At 45.7% G+C, this 14,226-nt stretch overlaps 1 long non-coding RNA gene across 1 annotated transcript; it reads left to right on the top strand.

Moving 5' to 3' along the window:
* The first annotated feature begins 25 nt into the window (after positions 1–25).
* Positions 26–13,843, top strand: LOC106007781 (uncharacterized). The gene is made up of 2 exons (XR_001182355.3): positions 26–564; positions 13,283–13,843. It is a non-coding gene; the product is annotated as an uncharacterized LOC106007781 (long non-coding RNA).
* The last annotated feature ends 383 nt before the right edge of the window (positions 13,844–14,226 follow it).

The following is a 14,226-nucleotide window of genomic DNA, read 5'->3' as shown; positions in this document are numbered from 1 at the left end:
CTCTTGGTAGGCTACACTGACGGGTAGCCAATGGACGGGGAGAATTCCCAGATCTGGCCAATCAGAAGGCAGCGACACTAGAGCGTCAATACCCTGGCACCTGGAAGGAAGGGATATGGGTGTAGGTTCACTGTGTCCTTCGTCTCCGCTTTTCTTTAGCATTTTTTTTTTGCTCTTGCGGTCCCTGAACAGCAAAAAGTGAAAGCTAGGGCTAGCCTAACAAGCGAAGACCGCGTCTGGGCCAGCCACGAGTGGGGCGCCTGCTCCGCCGGAAGGGATGTGCTGGAATGGACTGTTCCTTCCGCTCGGCTCTTTCCTCTCCAGCGAGTGGGCGTAGTCAGGAATCTACTGCCCGGGAGCAGGAGCTCGGGCTAGGAGACTCGTTTCCAGCCTCCTGGTTCCCATATCTCCTTAGTCTTAGTGCTTTGCCCTTAGCGGATCATGGAGCTTCCTGGAAATTGTAGCCCAGTGAGGGGCGCGGAGCTTCCTTCGTTGGTTCCCTGGGTCAGCGATGACCCGGGTGGAGACCTGTGCTCTATCACCAGCGGCTCCGTGTACGCAGAGGTGAGGAGCGGCGGGAGTCCTGGGGCTCGGAAGGACCCTATCTGGGAATCTTGGGGTTGTCTTTTCCTTACCCTCCGCCCTCGCTCCCACCCTCTCCACGCCTCGACCTGGAGATCTCAGGCTCCAGATCTTCCTGAAATGGAAAGAGCATTTTTGTTTTGTTTTGGTCAGGTACTACTGCATGTTTAGTGTAGAAAAATTAAGAAAGATAGGAAAATTATAAAGGTATCTCTTGGTATCTACAGCCTAAGCTCCCTCACTCTGCTCAGATTTCACCCTTCTCTCCCTAACATTTATATATACCTGACATGTATTTGTGCACCATTTGTCTCTCCTTAACTATAAGTAGCTACATGTAGACACTTTACTGCACTACTCCCAGAACCTATAGTTGGACTTGGCACATGGTAGGTGATCAGTAAATATTTATTAAATGCACGAAGGTAAAAAGCATTTTAATATAAATGCTGCATATTTTAGTCTGTCCTTAAACATTTATAAATATATTTCTGATACAAATCAAGGATCATCCTATAAGCAGCATTCTGTTGACTTTGTATTCCTGGTATCTTTCCATGTCAGCATATATAAATAAAATCAATCAGTTTTACAAGCTGCATAGTACTCCATAGCATGGAAATTTAGTATCTTGGGGCCGGGGATTTAGCTCAGCGGTTTCACTGCCTGCTGCACAAGCTCAAGGACCCGAGTTCGATCCCCGATACCAAAAAAAAAAAAAGAAATTTAATATCTTTTTACCGGAGATTGAACTCGGGACCTTGCACTTTCGAGGCAGGCGAGGTGCCACTGAGCTAAATCCCCAGCCCTCTGCCTTTTTTTTTTTTTTTAATAATATAGTGTAGGTTTCTGCTTTTTAAGCTTTTTTCAAGACTGTTTATAACTTCGTAGTTGTTAATTTTTCCCTCTATTGAATTATTCACTCCAACGAAGAGATAGAAATCACATTACTATTAACTTGAATAGAGAAAATTTGATATAAGAAATTGTTAATTTGCAGCCCAGTGTAGTGGTGCACATCTGGAATCCAAGCACTCCGAAGGCTTAGGCAGGAGCATCTTGAGTTTGAAGCCAGGCTGAGCTACCTATCCAGACTATCTCAGAAAAAAAAGAAAAGAAAAAAAAACTTTAAAAGAATTTTTAATTTGCAAAACTGAGTAAGAGACAGTTAAAAGTTATATAAATCAAAACTGTGGGAAGTAACTTCTGCCCTTACAACCAAGAGAGTAAAGAGAAAGAAACTCAAAGGAACCTCTCTCCTTTCAATTGAAGGCAGAGATTCCGACCTTTCAGAGTAAATGGCTGCTGTAAAAAAAAGCACAGCTGGCCAGGCCTGGTGGCTGAATCCTGTAATCCCAACACTCCGGGAAGCTGAGGCAGGAGGACTGCAAACTCCAGCTCCTTGTAGTCACCAGCCTGGGCAACTTGACGACTTAACAAGACCTCGTCTCAAAGGTTAAAAATGAAAAAGGGAATAGATTAGTGCCAAGGCGCTAAGCTCGATCCTCAGTACCGCAAAAGAAAAACAAAAAAATCACACAGCTGAGAGTCAGCGATACAGTACTGTGCTTGTAAGAGAGCCTGAGGGACTGGGCTGCAAACTGCGGCAAGGAAGGCTCTGGGGCTCCCTCCACTGCCCTCTCTCTGCCAGCCCCCTGAAAAACCGCTGGGTAGGAGAAAGTCCCTCGCTCCCTTCTGGCCTTACAGCGTTCTTCCAACGCCCTCTCCTGGCAAAAACTAACATCAAGTGGGCCAGCATTCCAGAACCATCAAATTTCCGTTCAAGATTTCTCACAGGGCAAGTCAAATCACTAGGTTCTTCTCGGTCCCCCCCCCCCCCCCGGGGAGATCCCTTTTGCAATGAAAAGTATTTCAAACGGCGCACGAGAAACTATCTGGACACAGGCTTTGTGTGAGCAATAAGAGCTGATTTATTCTGCCTGGATGCAGGGAAGCTGAGATCAACAAAGATGTCAGCAGCTGGCCAGATGAGAAGTTTTTATAGAGTTTGGGGATGGGGGTTGTAATCTTAAGGAATCTGGGATGCAATGGTTGGGGTCAGAGTTCCCAGGAAGGTCAGTGATGGTGTGTGGATAGTACCAGACTTCTTGGCACCAGGGAGATTGTATGTCCTGTCCTAAATTTCTTTATAGCCATATGTTCTCTTTACTGAGCATGGCCCTTTAGTGGTTTTCCTGTTGTTCGTTGAGGGCTGCATGTTTGCTGAGAGGGTCTCACTCAGGTCAGGCATGACAAAAAGTACCTGTGTGTGCTTCTGCCTTAGCACATTGGGCAGTGCCAGAGAGACCTTGGCTTGAGTGACCATAGAGATAGCAGGGCTCTGTGCACCAGGTGCTGTGGAAAGTGATCATGAGCCCCTTGGTCAGTAGTGGTGAACCTACAGTACGCATGCCACATCAGCCTGCTTATTATTACTGAAAGCTCTAAAAGGTTTGCCAACACTGCCCTAGATAAGTCGGTAAGCACCTGCATAGACCTATGAGGGTCTCCCTAAAACCACAGGCACCAGGCAGTGTTGGAGCCAGCGTTTTTCCAGGTGTGGTCTTGCCATGGGACTATGAAGGATATGTTTCTGGACTGCCAGTGCAGGAAGGACATTCTGCTTTGAGTTGACAAACACAAACTGCAATGCCTCTCTAGCAGTGAGCCACACTGCTCACCATCCTCCCTCAGTCCTGGGCAGTTGTGTTTGCATTCCAGGAATCTGTTCCCAGCAAATGGGCTACTGTGGGGGAAGGAGGCCATTGTTAGACTGGATCCAATATCTTCTCTTTGCCTGAAATACAGAACAGGGCCTAGAGAAGATTCCAGTCACTTCTTGTGTGGCTGCACTACAGTGTGTAGATACACAGACTGGCAGAAGCTGTGTTCCCTTTGGTTTTCTAGGCACAAGACCAATGATTAAGAATGTGCCTAAACAGGGAAAGATGTGAGTGGCCAAGGAAGCCCCAGGAGACTTGCTGGGAAATAGGCCCTAGGTCCTGCCTGAGATCCACACGTTCCACCTGAGATAACCTTGTCTTTCTTTTAATGTACCTCCCCTTTTTGTTCATTTTTATTGGCTTTCTCTGTGGCAATCAGAGGGTCCCAAGTATCATAGACTCACTAGCTACATGAGTATTTTTGTGATTTAGTCACAAAATTGGTGTAACCTGTTAACAGCAAGTCATTGTTTGTAAGGGGGCAAGTGTGTCAGTTTCCTGTGGCCCCTGTAACAAATTACCACAAACTCGGTGGCTTAAGATAGCATAAATTTATTACAACAGCAAAGGTCAGAAGTCTGAAATCTCTTTTACTGGGTTAAACTGAAGGTGTCTGTGGGGCTGGTTCCTTCTGGCAACTCTGAGGGAAATCTTGTCTTTCATTTTAGAGCTCCTGTGTCCCTTGGCTTGTGGTCCCTTCCTCCATCTTTAAAGCCTTCCTCCAACTTGGTTTCTGTTGTCACCTCCTCTCTCTCCTGCAGTCAGATCCCCCTCTGACCCTCTTTTATTAAAACACTTGTGATTACACTTAGGGCTCAGGATAATCCCTCCACATTAAGATCCTTAACTCTATCACATTTCCTAAGATTATCTCTCCAAATAAGGTAGTATTTTCAGGTTCCAGGTTAGGTCCTGGTATCTTTGGGTCATTATTCAGCCTACCATAAACCCACACACAGGATTTTATTTATTGTGGTACTGAGGATTGCCCAGGGGCATCACAGACCTTTGTAATTTTTTATTTTAAGACAAAGTCTTGCTAAATTGCCCAGGTGGGACTCTAATTTGCTATCATTCTGCCTCTGTCTCCTGAGTAGCTGGGATTATAAGGTGTGCAACACCAAGCCTAGCTACAGAGTCTTTTGAAACTGCACTGGCAGGAGCTTAATTCCTAACTTTAAATGGAACAATTAAAGTTGAAGCCCTATAGGGCTGGGGATTTAGCTCAGTGGTTCCACCGCCTCCCTCACAAGCACAAGGACCCGAGTTCGATCCCTGGTACCAAAAAGAAAAAAAAACTGAAGCCCTGAGAGCAAACTAAAAAACATCTTCCAAGGTTCCATCTATAAGGACCATTTTTCACTCACCATAGAGTCTAAAAGACGGGTATGTGGCAGAAATGTGATGGACTTTTCTTAGATTCTCAGTGATACAAATTGTTTCTAACATTTAAATTTACTAAAACTTTTTGATTCTTTGGTTTTTCCTTTGTTTTTTTTTTTGGTACCAGGGATCAAACTTGGGACCTTGCGCTTGTGCAGCAGGCAGCGAAACCACTGAGCTAAATCCCTGGCCCTTTTCTTTGTTGTTTTTGAGACAAGGATCTTGCTATGTAGTTCAGGCCAGCCTTGAACTCACTATGTAGCCCAGGCTGACCTTGAGCTCATGGTGCTCCTCCTGCCTCAGCCTCCTAAGTACTCAGGATTACAGGTGTGTGCCACCATGCCTGGCTCCCAGCCCATCTTGAACTCACTATATAACCCACCTTAGCCTCGAACTCTCCATTCTCCTAAGTGCTGGGATTATAGACATCCACTACCACACCTAGTTTAAAACTTTCAAGGTGACATATTTTTCTGCTACAAACAATACTGCAGATAGATAGACAGACAGACAGACAGGCAGGCAGATATAAAGATATCATGTGTGTGCTAGGGATTAAATCCAGGGCCTTGCACATGCTAAGCATGCACTCTGCCACCGAGGTACACCCCCACCTGGTACATAGACTTTTTTGGAGGGTGGTGCAGAAGATTCTCTATCACTCAGCTACATCCCCAGTCCAGCCTGTACCGTCATTCTTGAGGCTGATAACATTTTGCAGTTTATATTCACTGAAGTGGACTATTGAATCAAAAGTTAGACATAGCCACTCTCAGCACTCTGGGAGGTTGAAGCAGGAGGATTGCAAATTCTAGCCCAGACTGAGTAACTTAATAACTTAGTGAAACCTTGTCTCAAAAAAGAAAATAAGGGGGGCCAGGGATTTAGCTCAGCGGTTTCGCTGCCAAGCTGCTCAAGCACAAGAACCCGAGTTCGATCACGGTACCAAAAAAAAAAAAGAAAATAAGAAAATAAGATGCCAGGCATAATGGCACATGCCTGTAATCCCAGCACTTGGGAGGCTGAGGCAGGAGGATTCCCATAAGCTCAAGGCCAGCCTGGATTACATCGTAAGACCCTCTCTCAAAAAAAAAAAAAAAAAAAAAATGAGGCTGCTCACTCCAGGCCTCCTCCTCCTCATCATTCTTTTTTATTTTTTTCAAACAGGGGTCTCACTATGTAGTTCAGGCTGGCCTTGAACTCACTGCAAGCCTCTCGAGTGCTGGGATTACAGGTGTGTGCCACCACGCCCAGCTGGGCCCCCATCTTCTGCCCATGTCCACTGGTGCCTATTTGCACCAACTGATCAGAGTCCATGAATTTTCTGCTCCGACCCCCTCCGGACTGACCCAACCTCAGTTTTCTATCCTTTGAAAAGGATAGAAATAATGTCCCTATGTCAGTTTTTTTCTAGAACCTATCATGTGTTGGAACAGGGATTGGACCCAGACTGCCCTTAGCCCCAATAATCACGAAGTACCCATCTATACTAAGAGTGGGAGCTAGTGGGTAAAACCTCGAGGAGCACAACAGACACGTGCAGGTGCTGACTGTAGGCAAACAAGATTGTCCCAAGTTTTGCGCTACTGGCATTGATGGAGCCATGACAGTTTGGGATTTCAAGACTTTAGTCTTCCATCGAGGGCCTCAGAGTAATGTGAAGCTGAGTGAGCCCCTCATCCAGACTGAGAACAGTGGCTGACTGAGGCCCTGCCATTCCCAAGACAGTGAGGAAATCAGCCCCAAGGAAACACTGAAACACAGACCAAGCAAACACTGTAATTTTGTTTGAATATAATCGGTGATGCAGAGGACTGTAATATTGATTATGCCCAAAACAGGCTGTGAAGAGTTAACCCCACAATTGGCTTGTTTATAGAAGTGAGTCTGTACGCAAGCACAAGGACCCGAGTTCGATCTCCGGTACCAAAAAAAAAAATTTGCTGGGGATTTAGCTCAGTGGTTTTGCCACCTGCTGCGCAAGCGCAAGGACCCCAGTTCAATCCCCAGTACCAAAAAAATAAATAAATAGAAGTGAGTCTGGCTGAAGCCTACATGCTGAGGTCAGAGTAACTCGCACCCAAATTCTGTTCCCACAACTAAAACCTTCAGACTAAAAGGACAGTGTTCTAATTGCAATCATATATTTTGTCTATTCTGTTCCTAATTTGAGAATGCTTTGTCTTGTTCTTTATGAGCCTTGTCTACATTAATTTCCATAGAAACCACACATCACCTTTACCCCAGTTGATTGCCAATAAAAGTCAGTGCCTGGGACTGGCCAGCGCCTTTGTCAGTTGCACCAGCATTGGTCGTCCTGGCACCCCACTTGCTCTCTCTTAGTTCTGTCTCAGTATATTTTTTTCTCAGGCCTCCATCCCACACTGGGCAGGTGGGGACTACAGACTTACTGCAGGAGTCTCCAGCAGTGAAATTGTTGGGATTTTTTTTCCAAGGCAGCAGTTCTGTTTTGTTTTTGTGATTTTATTCCATTCTTGACCAAAGCTTCTCTTTAAGTAGTTTATTATAGACTTGTCAAACTAACATAAGGAAAAAGTAAAAACAGGATCTAAACTGTCCACTAGAAAATTAAATAAAAATTCCAAATGTGGAAAAAGAAAAAAGGGCTGGGGATGTAGTTCAGTGAAAAGACTCCGGGTTCAATCCCAGTAGTACACACACACAATACAAAGTTAGATAGATTTTTAAATAATTTTAAAAATTTACATTAACTGACACATAAAAACATAAATATTGTGTTTATGGGGTGCCATGTTATGTTTGATACATATATACACTGTGTAATGTTTAGAAGACTTGGGCTGAGGATTGAGGCCTCACCCAAGCTAGATAAGCACTCTACCACGGAGTTACATCCCTACCCCAAGGACACACATTTTAATGAAGACCTCACACTTGTGATTCATATGCCACAGAAACACAAAAGAATGTAGATGACTAATGTATGTTATCTATTGCTATGTAAAAAGTTAATCCAAAACATAGTTTAAAACAACAATAAAAAGATGTTATCTCACATTGGTTGTTTGGTTTGTTTCTTTTGAGACAGAGACTTGCTATGCAGCCAAGGCCTGCCTCAAACTTGCAGTCCCTCCCACCTCTGCCTCCCTGATGCAGAGATCACAAGTGTGCATCACTATGACTGATTTTTTTGTTTTCATTTTGGGTTTGTTTTGGTTTTGGGGGTGTTTTTTGTGGCAGGGTCTCACTTTGTAGTTCAGGCTGGACCCGAACTCCACTATGTAGCCCAGGCTGACCTTGAAATCATGATGATCCTCCTGCCTCAGCCTCCTGAGTGCTGGGATTACAGGCATGCACCACCATGCCTAGCCCAAGCCTGATTTTTCACACCCTTTTTGAGTCAGAAATTTGGGAGCTGCTACTTTGCGTAGTTATGGCTCAGTCTCTTCCAAGATGCTGCAGTCATAATGTCAATGGGGATTCATATAGCTACAGGCAGGAGACCTGAGTTCTTTCTCATATAGACTTCCCTGTAGGATGGCTTGAGTGGCCCATTTGCTAAATAATGTAAATATATTTCAGATTAAAATTAGCTGCTCTACTACATGGGCAGTATAACCCAGAAGATTCTGTGGTTTGGTGTCAATGGCTGGTAAAAGAATGTTATTTAGAGCCTTTGTCGGGTCTCTATACATGAATTTTTTTTTTTTTTTGGTACTGAGGATCAAACTTGGGTTCTATTGCTTGTGAGGCAGGCAGTTGAAGCACTGAGCTAAATCCCCAGCCCTATAGATGAATCTTAATATAAACCTGTTCCAGTTATTCATATGTCACAGCTCCAAATTTATCCTTCATTGCCTGCTCCGTAAGTAGATTGGCCTCCTTAGTCTTTCCTTTGCCAAAAAGGCATGTCAAGCTTTGTCAGTAGAGGGCACCGGAGAGTCTGTGCAGGAGGATGGGGTTTCCAGGTTCCTGAGTTTGCTGGGCTTCCCAGATGCTGTTGCCCAGCCCAGGCTCCAGCAACATAGGCAACATCTCTAGCAACAGCCTCCCATAGTGTGTACCTCCAATGGGCTGCAGAAAGCAACTTTTCCCACAGCTCCCCTCAGATAATTTTGTAGCAGAGAAAACAGATATCTCATTCAAAAATCTCATTTTTTTTTCTTTTTCTTTTATGGCACTGGGAATCAAACCCAGGGCCTCAAGCATGCTAGGCAACTGCTCCACCCCTGAGCTACATCCCCAGCCTGAAATCTTATAACCATGCCTGTGTGGTACCAATAACACTTACCTGCCACTCTGTGAGCCACAGACATGTCTGCTTTGCTCTGTGTATCAGCCCAGGCTGCTGCTGCTGTCTACTGTGACCATATACTTAAACATCCTACTTCTTAATAGCCAGTCCCTTGAGAAGGCAATACTTTCACAGCTAACAATCCCAAACATTAAACTTGCCTGTTTGATTTCTGTCTGCTTCCTCTCTCCTGATCTCTTATATTCTGCCTGATAACAGAATTAGAACAAAAGTGGCCTCAGGAGACAGACACATGCAAAAGGGATTTGGGATCTGGTTTAGTCCTGCCTTTGGGTTTAAGGGCAGACTGAGTCCTTGCCAGTGGGTAATAGGATGTGTATTACTTAGGATTCTTTTTTTTTTTTTTTTTTTTTTTGCTGGGGATTGAACTCAGGACCTTGCACTTGTGAGGCAGGCAGCAGCACCACTGAGCTAAATCCCCAGCCCTTAGGATTCTTCAGACAAACAGAGCCAACAGGATATATTATCTCTATATCTTCATCCATATATAAAACAAGGTACTGGATCACATGATTATGGAAGCTGAGAAGTTCCACCATCTGCTGAGTTTTTTGTTTTTTGTTTTTGTACTGGAGATGGAACTCAGGACCTTGCACTTGCAAGGGAGGTGGTAGAACCACTGAGCTAAATCCCCGACATACTGTTTGCAAGTTAGAGACCTAAGAAGACCAGTGGCATGTTTTTAGGGCTGAGAGGTAGTAAGAAAATGGTGTAGATTCTAGTCCAAGTCTTGAGGGCCTAAGAACCAGGTGCACCATGGGCAGGAGATGATGTCCCAGCTCAGACACTCACTCGCAATAAATACAACCTTCCCCTGCCTATTTGTTTCATTCAGCTCTCAGTGGATTGGATGGTGCCCACCTTCACTGGGGAGGGCTGCATGCTTTACTCACCCCACCAAATGAAATGTTAATGTTCTCCAGAACACCCTCACAGACACACCCAACTATGTGTAATCAGTTATCTGCTATGACCACACAGGTCACACACACAAAATAGTCCTTCCCTTCTCACTGCTCTAGCCTCCCCTTGGCCTAGCCACTTACACACAGGATGCTGATAATCCATGGCATGCAGTAATATCACAATCAAACCATCATCTGAAGTTGATGTGAACTAACAACTAAAGCATTTGCTTTGAGACAAAGCTGCTGCACTTGATCACTGTTGTGTTAGTTATATATGAAATTGGCACGGGATACACTACTTTTTATGCACTTGAACTTTTACAGTGAGAAAATGACAAGCTCAGATCCTTTCACTCAGTTCAAGTCACTATCTGAGAACCAGAGAACTTCCATGACAGCCCAGAAATTATTTCTTGTAGCCATGTAATGATATCGTTGAAAAATCACTTATTAGAGATTTCAAATTTAATGTGTTAACTTGTGTAGTTGTAGGTGCTTTAACAACTTCTCCTTTTGGCTGGCTGAAATTTGGACTCAAAGGAGGCCTTCAGTTAATGAGGTTGAGATGCCAGAGCTAGTGATTTAGCTCAGTGGCACAGCACCTGCCTTGCAAGCACAAAGTCATGAGTTCAATCCCTGGTGCCAAAAAAAAAAAAATAGAGAGAGATGCCAGAGCTGCAGTGGCATGATGGGAAAGAGAATCCAAAGGCTTAGGGACAGAAATGTTGAGTGAGTTTGCCCATGTGATTTACATACTCACCCCAACTCCAACTACATTTTACCAGAAGACACTGCCTTCACTAAGTCTTTGAGAAAGGCGTTAGTGCTAGCATTACCAAAATCCTTGGAAAGCTGTTTGTTTTCCTTGCAATATTTGTTTTTTAATGTTTTGAGACAGGGTCTCACTCTGTAATTCAGGCTGCCCTCGAACTCCTGGCAATCCTCCTGCCTCAGCCTCCGGATTGCTGGAATTACAGGTGATTGCTGGGATTACAGGTGTGTGCCACCATGCCCCACCCTCTCCTGCTTATTCTTTTTTTTTTTTTTTTTTTTTTCCAGTACCAGGGATCAAACTCTGGTCCTTGCATTTTCGAAGCAGGCGGTGAAACCACTGAGCTAAATCCCCGGCCCTCTCCTTCTTATTCTTGCCTCTATCTTCTCACCACTCTACCCCCTCCGAAAGAGATGTCATTTCAGCTCCTGAATAACAATCTCCTCCTCTTGTCAGGGTCTTCATTCCTCCTGTTCCCTTTGCTTAAAAGGTTCTTCTTCCAAAACCCTGCAAAATAGCTTCTTCTCATCCTTCAAGTCTCAGCTTAAATGTCCCCTTCCCTGACATGGAAGTCCCTACCATACTCTGCTGCTTCACCTAGTTCCTTTGGTATCTGCTACTACTTTTAGTTAATGTATCTTTAATCTGTCAGTTCCCTCCTCTAGGACTGGAACCAAGGAAAAGGATCATGATTGGCTTTTTTAATGCATATTTCTCTACATTTAGCAAAGGACCTAAAACGCAGTCCTTCATTTTATATTTGAAAAATGAACCCGGGTGCGATAGTGCACGCTTGTAATCCCAGCACTGAGGGAAGCAGAAGCGGGATCACAGGTTCAAATCCTACCTAGGCAGTTGTTTAGCCATCGAGGACTTGTGCTACAATTTAAGGGGACCTGAAGACGTTGCTCAGTGGTAGAGCCCTCCCTGGGTTCAGTGTCCAGTATCAGTCAATCAATCAATCAACCAATGGAAGAAGGAAAGAAAAATGAACGGGCAAAGGCAGCAAAACCCCTACTGTTAACATTTCACTGCCTTCTGCCCCTCATGCATCACTCAAAGCCAAGGCCCCTCCTCACACGACCCGCCGGAGTTTCCCCAGCTTCCCGCCAAAGGCCCACTCCCTGACGGCTGGGGCCGCACCCACACCTGCCTATCCTCTAGCTGGGTACGCCCAGCTTCCGACAGCTCCGGTGAGGTTCAGGATTCCAGCGGCGCCGGAGACCAGCAGAGCCCGGGTCTGGACGGATGTGACTGCACGGAGCCGGAAGTGACCCAGCCCCCAAGGACACCAGGAAGTTCGGCTTCTCAGTGGTTGGCCTGGGAAGTCGACAGCAGAGCGAGGCCGACTTTGAGCGTCTGAGGATTGGCGGTGACACGTGTCATCCAGTTCCCAGCCCTCTGGTTCCTCTGGTAACTACACCCGGGAGAAGAAAATCAGAAGAGCTCAAAGCTGGAGCCTGGAGCCGTTGCCCAGGCAACCGTGAGGCTTGGGGCAGTGGAAGGAGAATGGAGGATGTGAGCACAAATGGCAACTGTGATTGGTCGATTGCGCTGGAACGCCGACACTTGATTAGCCGAGGGAAGCTTGAGGGCGGGGCCTCCGGTTGCGATCCTTTTGTGTGGCTCCTTTGAGGGTAGGCCGGTAGAGATCCTGACCACGCCCCAGGAGCTCAGAGAGGCTGTCAGGTCTAGCCAGGCCCGGCTGGGCCCTGAGCGCTGGCCACTGAAAAGAGGTGGAAAGCCAACATGGACCGTTCCCTTTGCCCTCATCCTCAGCCTGACCGCGCAGGTCAGCAGTAAACCAGTCAGGTCAAATTTTCCTGTGGCAGAGAGGCTAGGATATAAGATGTGAGTGCAAGCCAGGCCAAGCTTGGCCTCCTCACCCTCTACCCTACCACCAAGACCCTTCCCTGGCTTTTTCCCATCTAGCCTCCCACCCCTTGATGACATCCTACCACCCACCAAATTATAAGCACCCTTCAGCCTGACTTTCGAAGATCTTCCACGACATACCCCCTACTTTCTCAGAGGGCAGTCTTACTTGCTCTTGTCAAATATTTTCCAAGGGCCGAGGATTTAGCTCAGTGGTTCTGCCGCCTGCCTCGCAAGTGCAAGGATCCAAGTTCGATCCCCACTACCAAAATATATATATATATATATATATATATATATATATATATATATTTTTTTTTTTTTTTCCAAAATGCCACATTCCACTCTTAACATGCTCTTGCCACATCTGTCTCAGAATGGTGGCCTCTGATCTCTAGGCAGAAGACAGAGCCCAGTGGAGGTGATCTTCAGGTACTGTCCATGGGGCTCTCTGAACCATATTCCTCTGCACTCTGCCATGAAAGGGGAAACAATTCTCCTGGATACTGTGATTTGAGGCCAGAGTGAAGTCTGTGAGTGACTCCTTGGATGACAAGACAGCCCTCTGACTGGCTCAAGTCCTGACACTTGACCCCAGAACGATGCCCACATGATGTGAGGAACTGAAATCAAAGCAGGCACTACGCACTGTCCAGGTGACTCCTCTGTGCCCTTATGACAAGTGATTATAGCTCCAGTGTCATTTTAACAAGTTTCCTTCTTACCTTTCTCCCTCCACTAGAAAACAAGTTCCCTGAGAGCAACCTGTCTTAAAGTGAGAGCCTCTTCAGTCCATTATACTCAACAAGAGAAATCCCATTTCTGGATGAATGACTGAAGCCAACAGGAAAAGCTGAAGGAAGCAATCTGCTTCCTTTCTGGTCTGAGAAACAACCATCTTCTTCAACCAGTCCTGCCAGCAATCCTAGCCCAGACCCCACTGACAGCTTCCAGACACCACCAAGGCCTGCTTGGGCCCATCAGTCAGCAGTTTGCAAGTGTCCAGCTGATTTCATACCCCAGGCCACTCCCATGTCCTACTAAGTTCTGTGTCCCTGAAAGTCATGACTGCCTGTTCTAGTCCTCTTAGACAGCCCTGCCTCATAATATAATACACTTATTAGACTGTAAACGAGGATGCAAGGCATAAAGGTTTTTTTACAGGATAAACAAACAGACCAGGATCTGACACCAATTTCTAGCTATCCAGTTTTATGAATTTGGAGAAGCGACTGGACTTCTTTCTTGGCCTCAGTTTCCTCATCTATAAAACTGAGAAAATAAAACTCATTCATGGCTACTAGAGGTGCTATATACACAGGCTTGGCCCCACGCTGGCAGAGCAGCTGCTTAACAGCTGGCAGTTGTTAACACTTCTCAGTCTGCCATACTACTGAAGCCACTGTGTCCCTCAGAAGCTGAGAGGCAACCAGGGCTGCAGCCACCCAGCTGGCACCCATGACCCATGGAACAGGTGGGGTCTGCATGGCCTCCCAATGCAGATGTTCTTGTGGTCAATTGGTCAATGTTAACTTAGCAGCTGAGCCACAACATGAACAGGCTGAACCTACTCTCTGGGGGAAAAAAAAAAGTAGATGGGGCTGGGGATTTAGCTCAGTGGTTCCACCGCCTGCCTTGCAAGCACAAGGTCCCAAGTTCGATCCCCAGTACCAAGAAAAAAAAAAG

The sequence above is a fragment of the Heterocephalus glaber genome, unplaced genomic scaffold, assembly GCF_053883595.1.
Source record: "Heterocephalus glaber isolate CG9 unplaced genomic scaffold, H.glaber_assembly_v1.0 deba00001781, whole genome shotgun sequence".
Classification (NCBI taxonomy): domain Eukaryota; kingdom Metazoa; phylum Chordata; class Mammalia; order Rodentia; family Bathyergidae; genus Heterocephalus; species Heterocephalus glaber.
This window is presented reverse-complemented; position numbering and strand designations above follow the sequence as displayed.